The sequence below is a fragment of the Scomber scombrus genome, chromosome 13 (assembly GCF_963691925.1).
Source record: "Scomber scombrus chromosome 13, fScoSco1.1, whole genome shotgun sequence".
In the NCBI taxonomy this organism is placed as follows: Eukaryota; Metazoa; Chordata; class Actinopteri; order Scombriformes; family Scombridae; genus Scomber; species Scomber scombrus.
Window position 1 is genome coordinate 27,686,379 of NC_084982.1, and position 8,963 is coordinate 27,695,341.

Genomic DNA, 8,963 nt, shown 5'->3' on the forward strand with positions numbered 1-8,963 from the left:
CAAAGACAATGAATCTGTGACATCTCAGTCAGGAGTTATGAGATTCTTCTCTGCAGCAGCACCGATTTATTTGTGGTTTAGATTGTTAATGTGGACTTTCTTTTCATATATATATAAATCTTACCCTGTGCAGATTGTCCTACTGTTGCAATGATTTTTCAGTTGAAGGGCCGAAAATGTCAAATGCAAATGGCAGCTGCTAAGTATCTGGACTCTGTCCTGCTGTCTGTTTTTATCCTCCTTTTATCTGTCAATCATTTGGTTTCTTTGCCCCTCCCAACTAACCACATCTCTCTCCATACCTGCTTCTCTCTGGGGATATAATACTCTGGTGTCACTCTCTTCCATCACCTCTGCTGGGTTCTGTGTTTCACCGCCACTCTTCCTCTCAAAAGCATCTGCAGCACAAAGACCACATTGTGTGTCTCACAATAATGTGTTTAAATGTTGAATGGCTGCTTGAGACTCTGCCTCACAATGCCACAACTTAAAATGCGAAGAAAAGAAGAAAAAAAAAAGATCAGTCCAGAAATATTTAGACTTCACCTGGAATAACTCGCAACACACATCCACGCTACTTAATATCAAAACATTTGAATTCATCAAATCAAAGCGCATTATTTTACTTTCATCCATTTTAAAGCTTGGTTTTTTCTTCCAAACCTCATTTTCGCTTCTGCTCTTTTCCATTTTTTATGATTATCTTCTAAAGTGGCGCCAGAAATGTCTGATTTTACTTTGTGAAAGACTAAAATATGTCAAGCAATTGCTTTTCAAGTATGATCAATCAATTGGCAGTGGCCAAGAAGAAAGATGCTGTGGTTACATGAGGTTAAGTGCACTACTCAAAATATCTTTAAAAGATGGATTTTAATAGCGGTTAGAATGCGCTACAATGAAAATCAACATAAAATGTCACTGTGGAGAAATATTAAACCCAACTTTAGGAGAGAAATTTGATATTTGTGGCATTAGCAGAAACAGGAAAATGACTAAAACTGTGTGATGTGTTACTCCTTTCTTTCCTTCCTTCCTTCCTTCTTTCCTCCCTTCCTTCCCTCCTTCTCTCCTTCCTCCCTTCCTCTTTTCCTCCCTCCCTCCTTACTCCTTTCCTTCCTTCCTTCCTTCCTTCCTTCCTTCCTTCCTTCCTTCCTTCCTTCCTTCCTTCCCCCCTTCCTCCTGTCCTTTCTTGACCTGAGGTCAACAGGAGGGTTATTACATGAAAAGTGAAGAAAAGTCTAGTTAAATGGCACGATGCATGGTGTAGTTACTTACAAACACAAGGTCCAGTGTCTAAAATCTCAGTTACTGATTGTGAAACAGGAAGTACAACCTGCACTGAGTCCCACCACATGTGAAAAGTTGGTTAAAAGAGTTGGTTAAAAGCCCCAGAATGATCAAAATTCCCTCATGGAGAAGTAAGAGGATGTTTTTTTGGGGAGACTTGGATGCTTGACAGGCGTGGACAAAATCCATGATGAGGAAAATGTGACTCCTGTTGTTCATGCGTGCAGGAAGGTGCCGTTCACACTGAGAGAAAATCTGAAAGAGGAACTCATGTGAAGCACGGTGAAGCTTAACGTCATACAAAAAAGTTGACAAGCCAACAGACTGGGAAAGCTCACTGGTGGTGAAAAATTGATCATTGAGACTATGCTTACACCCATGAGATTTGAATAAGGCAATTAAAAGACAACATTTCAAGTTGCCCACCAGAGACGAGATCATGTCACAGTTTGCGGGCGCTTGGTGGTTCAGCAAAATCAATGCTTCATCAGATTTTTTGGCAAATGAAACTTGATGAGGCCAGCTCAACACTGTGCACTTTTAAAACTCCAGTGGGGCGATACTGCTTTTTTGGCCTGCTGTAAGGTATCCTGTCTGCTCTAGAGGTCTACCATAAAAACAATCCACATGATCTTCGAGCTCATACCAGGAGCTGAAAACATGATGGATGACATCATTGTCTAGGGGTTCACTAAAAAGGAAAATGACACCCGGCTGAGAAGAGACCTGGAAATGACTGAAATTGAACAAAGATGAATGTGAATTTTAAGTTTTAACAGATTGACCTTCATCTGTGATGTCGTTTCTTCTGAGGGAGTTAGGCCAGATCCCAGGAAGACTTTTGCAGTTGTGTGGCCCTGGAACAAAAAGGAGGCATGAGGCGTTTCTGAAGCATGGTAACTAACCTGGCAAAGTTTATCCTGATGTTGTCCATTCAATCAGCACCACCCACAAGGCCCACTGGAACAGAAGAATGAGAGGGTGTGGTTCAATGAGTGGGAGCAAAGCTTCCACACCCTGAAAAGATGAGAGGAACCAGTGCTTAAGTTCTTTGACCCAGCAAAGAAAAGCTAGCATTTCAGCTCATGAGTCTCACTATGGACTTGGAGCAGTGTAGGCAGTCTGGCACACGCTTCAAGAGCTTTATCTAGTCCAGAATGCAATTATGCTCAAATTGAGATGGAAGTCTTGGCCAGCACATTTGAATCTGTTCCATCTGTGCATCTATGGACAAACATTTGAAGTGGAGACACTCCACACAAACTGTTTCCATCATGTCCAAGTCACTGAATGATTGTCCCATGTGGATACAGAGGATGTTGATGAGTTTGCAGAAATACGACGTGATGATGACATACACGCTGGGAAAGTATATGTTTGCGGCTGACACCCTGTCACATGCAGTGGACACTAATAAAAATGCTGACAAAGAAAAACAGTGCAGACATAATAGGCCATTGTTGACATGATCATAACCATCTGATGACACAAAGGAGCAGGAGTCAGATGAGATAATGAGAGAGCTCAAAAACACAATACTGAAACAATAGCCTGCACGGAAAGATGGCTGTCTGAGACAAATGTCATGACTTCCGTATGTGCAGAGTGGAATAACATTGTGTTCAAGGGAGACCAGTTTGTGACCTCAGTGTGGCTGCGCTATAAGATGCTTTGGAAGATGCATGAAGGACACCTAGTTGAGGAAAAATGTAAATGCAATTCTCGTGAAGTCATCTTCTGGCTGAGACTGAACCATGACATCAATATGAAATATGCCTAACCTACAAGGTGGGTGTGGATTTGTTTGACTGTAATGGAAAGCGTAACATTGTATTTCCAGACTACTTCTCAGACTATCCAGCGGTCGCCACACTGCAGTCGACATCCAGGAAAGCAGGAAAGCAGTTATTGCTTTTCTGAAAGCTATCTCTGACATGGTGGTGTTCTGTGTGTGAAGTGATATCAGACAACAGTCCCTAGTTTCCAAGTGGTGAGCTTGCTTTCTTTGCCAAGTAATGGAGGCTTCAGCACAGGACCTCCAGCCCGCATTATCCCAGCTCCAATGGACTTGTGGAGAGTTTGGTGAAAGCGATGAAAAGTATTATGAAAAAAAAGCACAGTACAGACATTAAGACTTCCACAAAAGCCTCATAATCTACCACAGCGCACCAATGCAGAATATTCAGTGTAGATGTTGATGGAGGAACTGTTGACACCTAAAGGAGCACTCAAACTAAAAGCTGAAGAAGAAAGGGGGAAACAAGAAAGTAATGGCTCTGAGGAGAAACTCTGTGGATCTTTGACCGCGAAGGCCAAATCAAAGTGGTGATACCTCTAAAGACACAGCAGGACATACCAGCAATGAGCAGGTTTGTTCTGTTTCACTGGAACAAATAGATGCTGCAGGTCCTGAGGTCAAAACATCTTGCAAGAAATATTTCCTAAAAGAAGGGAGGATCCTGCTTTTTGTACTTGCCCCTCTTGCTCTTTTGTGTGTCTACCTCACTCTTTTACTCATTTTCTGACCTTTTATTTGTGATTCAGAAGGATAAATAGATGTCTATGGTCCATATTTCTAACAGACAATCTTATAATGCGATTTGGTTAAACTTTTGGCTTCTTTATAAGCTGTTTGATGATCTGACCACTCATGTTTCTTACCCCATCACATTATGTTTTAGAAGGGTTAGGGTCTCTATGTTCACAGATCTGGACAATCAGTGGCCAAAATGAAAAAAAATGGACCTGTTAATTCAGCTTTATTACAAACTGGGTCCTATTACCCAATGCATCAAACTACAGTTCAATAGAAACCTTATTGTTATTATTATTAACTTATATGTATTAAAGAAAATATATATTTTATGATATGATACTTTACAGCATCTCTCAGACACACAGCAATCTTAAACAAAATAATATAGGTCAACTGTCAAAAGGACACATGCTCCATTTATATGCATGACATAAAGTCAATGATTATGTGATCATCTTTACAACGTGTACATTTCATATCCCTCATCCGCCGTAGGCAAGGATTTATCCTCTATTCTATATGATTTCTCATTTTAATCGAAATACCCAACCAGTAGTGTCTACTATACTTTGAAAGGCATAAATGTATTCTTCCTAATGCACCATAAAAAGAGTCTGCAGCAGCCCATATAGGGTGTAACCTAATGATCAAGTTACTCTGGTTGCCCGCTGGCTTTGGTAACGGTCTGGAACATTTTATTTCTTCACATAAGTCACTCGGACTTGTGCTGTATATTGAATGTAAGCAGAGCAAATGAATAGCTACATCATGACTGTTGTACAATCGTAATGTTCTTTTGTAAGGAAAAAAGAAAAAAGAGATATGGATAAAAGATTATGATGCAAGTGTGGCGTAAAAACAGACAGATTGTACATTTTTCTGCTTTTGTCTAAAGACCCTTAAAATCTCTGAGACTAAGCATGGATATCTCTATTAATCATAAACTCATCCATCTTGGGGCACTCACTTAGATCTGTGGCAGTTTGAGTATGTGTGTGTGTATGGGTGTGTGTACCTGTCAGTGTGCATGTGCTCACCCAGGTGTACACTGTTTGCAGCCATGTGCCGCATCTGCAAGCATTCAACTTCGACATTTTCCAGACGGGCACATCTGTCGTCACTCTTCCTAAAAATCATACATCGTCGTCTCACGCAGATTGTCTAACTCTCCTCTGATAGTTAATGCCTCATTGAAAGCCATTTTCTACCCTGTCCTTAATTGTGGCTAATAATCCAATCACGCTATCAGTATCAGTGTGCCAAGCACCATTAAGATAAAATGGGGGCATCAAGGAGGGAAGAAAGGCAGACTAATGACATTCACAGAAACTGAGCGTTGGGTTGTAGCTGGAGGTCCAGAGAGTGACTTTTAAACTGATATCATTGAGATTTAACGACTATCAAATAGACGCTAACTCTTATTGCTGACATAATGTGGACAACTTTCATTCTATGTCGTGAAAATAATTTTATTACCTCTCATCTATCATCCTGTTTCAGACAGTTGAGGCTCGGACATTAAAACTTAAAGAGTCCACAGCACTTTACCGTACATCAAGACATCTTACCACACGTCAGACTTTAATTTCATTTTCCAATGTTTCTTTTGCACATTTTTACACGTGAACACAACATTTGCAGTGCCGTGCTGTTAGACGTCTCTTTGAGTAATCTGATGTCATTATGCAGCTGCAAGCGAGGTTGAATAAAAGCTAAAAAGATGTAAGGAGAAAGGAGTTGGCCTTGGAGAGTTTGTTTTGGCTGAGCTTATTCAAATGGCGAGACTTAAACGCAGAGCCGAACAAATATGAGACCATTACAAGGCTGCTCAGTATTTTTGTTGCTCCTAATGATTTCAGTTGATGTATGCACCCCTTTTTCCAAAGCAAACATAGCATTTTAATTAGGCTGGTGACAGTTGACCGTGTTGCCATAGAGGCAACTTTGATGTCCGCTTTAAAACACGTTCAGCCACTGTGTCAAAGCAGTCTGAGACACCCCATAATATGCTTGACAACAGGGGAACAAATGTGCCTGGGAGGAATTGAAGGCTCATTCACCACATTTATTTTTTAACATTTTTTTCGGAGGCCCCACTTAGGAAACTTGAACGCTCTCCAGCTGAATTAGTTAGGGTGCAATGATTCATCTTTACTATAAATGTGGTCAAAATGCAGCCATCCTGAATACCAATTTGCCATCCATGTGTGAAGGCAACCAAATAATGGTACTCCGGATGTTTAGCTGCACTTGAATACGTTTTCTTATGTCGTGTTATCTGAGTCTTCCTCGGAGGGGGAGCACGTTTGTTGTTTGCTTGCCGGCCGGCGGTGTGTGGTACACCTCGTCTGAATTACTCATGAGGTGGGCGAGAAAGAAGAAGGTGACCCATTTCACTGTTCCAGTTCTGTGGCCTCCAGCAGAGTCGGAGAGTCACCGTCACTCAAAGAAATAGAGATAAGGGACCTTAAAAAAAATATTTTAGTAGACGATTGGGGCTGAATCTTAAAATGTCAAGGCTCTACCACAATGTTACTACCATTTTATGTTTACATGATTTAGCAAAAAAGTGCAACATCCTCACCATTCTCTCATTAGGCCGGCTGTGGCTCAGGAGGTTGAGCGGTCATCCACCACTCAGAAAGATCGGTGGTTCGATTCTCAGCTCCTTCAGCCCACATGTCGATGTTTTTTTGTGCAAGATAATACGAGATAGATACTTAAACCCCAAATTGCTCCAGATGGATGTTAGTTTCCTCCTGCTTGGTAGCTCATGCCATCAGTGTATGAATGGGTGAATGTGACATATAGTATAAAAGTGCATTGAGTGGTCAAAAGACTAGAAAAGTGCTATATAAGTACTGGCCATTTACCATTTACCATTAGGTCGCCCCCCCCCTTAGTATGGTTGATGCGTGTGGCTGAGAACACCAGTATCCACTTTGCATGCTCTATGCTGTGTGTTTGTTGTAAATTCAGTTTAAAATAACTCAAGATGTTGTGTTTTACATCTTACTGGTAGCATACTCCCATCTCGAGGGGGGGTTGATCTTTCTCATTTGTTATAATCATCTTTAGTCTGTGTTATAGTTTATTTAACTTTGCTCATTTCGGTAATAACTTGGCTTAAGTTTCCCCTTATTGGTGACGCTTTCATTCTTTTGTAGAAAGTAGCTTTCAGTTAGCGTTACCATAAATCATACATTCGTTAATAAAAAAACGTTGCTTTTGTTAATGTTATTCTGTTTATCTTGATTCTTTTTCCTCTAGATTACATCATTGTTACCCCCCCTCAACCCCTCTACTCATTCAGGGAAGTGTAATTCCTCAATCTTAATGGGCTAATTTCTTACAACAGGCACCGATATGCACATTAGAACAAATACTGTGTTGATAGATTCATGGGAAGCATAATAAAACTGGTAAAAACTCAAGTCATTCTTTTTTCTTTCTTTTTTAATAAAGAGCAGCTAATGATAATGGATAATAGTTATTACTAGAAACAGATATTTTTTGTAAGTGCATGTATTAATTTTCTTGCCAAGAGTTAGATGAGAAGATAGTTATCACCCTCAGACATCTGACTGGTATCAATCTTTTCATCTAACTCTCGGGGAAGAAATCAAAATGTTGAACTATTCATTTGGATACTTTTGTAAAATAGTTCACTGCTGGTTTTTAATAACGATAAATCTCATAATTATATCACCATGACCCTCCAAATCATAGTCCTACAATCCCTAAAGACATAGTGAGCGATGGTGCAGAGGAATGTAGTGAAAGAGCATCACTCTACAAGCTGAGTTATCCTTTTTATTTACAGTGTAGTTTGCACAAGCCAGCAGAAATGCACGATCTAATACATTCGAACGTGACACAAATTAATTATAAATGAGCGGCCAATCATACAACACATGTATGTGCTTTCCAATACCGTTCCAGATGTGCTGAAAGTCATTCTGACATCAGGCAATTTCATCATGTAAGGCAACACACTTTCAAAAAAAGCCCCCCAAAAAACCAGGACATTATTAAATTATTCATCCCATTACATTATTCATCCACGGTAGGGTTTTCTTGAATGGATACTGTTGTTATGCTCTGTAACTACTGCTGTTCTCCGGTGATTTTATGCTGCACACTAAGCTTTTAGGAAAGAAGCTAATGACTTAGGTGGGTAGAAGGAACTTTTTTCCTGAGCTCTTTATCCAGACAGAAATCCCAGTTGGATCCCCCCCCCCCCCTTCATCATCTCATCTTCATCTTTTTATGGTTATTTCTCTTAGACTGTCTGATATGTAGTTGGAGTTACATTGTCTTACATTACAGTCACCCATCATCTCGCTTTTATTCCTTCTCCATTAGGTTAAATGTTTAATTCGCCGTTGTCACCGAGGAGTATCTTAGGGACTGTCATCGTGGGCGCTTTCAGGCTCACAGCACGAGTTAGCACATTGACTCTTTCTCTTTGAAAAGGAAAAAAAAAAGGGGAAAGAGTCAATGTGCTAACTTGTACTTTCAGTCACATTATTCATCAGAGGGTCGACTCAAGTGCAGAGGATGACTTTTTGTGAGTTTTGGCTCATCGGTTTATCTAATTCATCCTCTTCAATCCTCCGTGGGATTGGCATAAAATGTCACTGCTGCCTCTGTGGTGCAGCTCTCTGGAGGGACGAGCGAATGCCACCTGAACACCAGCCGGGGTCGCCTGAGCGAGGGCGTCTGATGTTGAAAGACTTGAAAACACCCGATGACCTGCAGGTTACATTACTGATGATGTGTTCAGGTGCATCAGACTGTGTATTTTCAAGAACTGTACATTATGCTTTTTTAATCTACTACATTTATTTGACAGTTTTCAGATTTTAGGTTAAAAAATATTATTCTTTTTTTTTAAAGATGAAACTATTCAGTCTTTAAAAAAAGCTAAAAGAAAAAAGAAAGCAAAAAAAAGCTAAAAAAGAAAAAAAAGCTAAAAAAAAAAAAGCAAAGAAAGCTAAAGAAAAGAAAAAAGAAACAGCTAAAAAAAAAAAAGAAAAAAAAAAAAGAAAAAAAAAAAAAAAAAGAAAAAGCAAAAAAGAAAAGCTAAAAAAAAAAAGAAAAAAAAAAAAGCTAAAAAAAAAAAAAAAAAAAAAAAAAA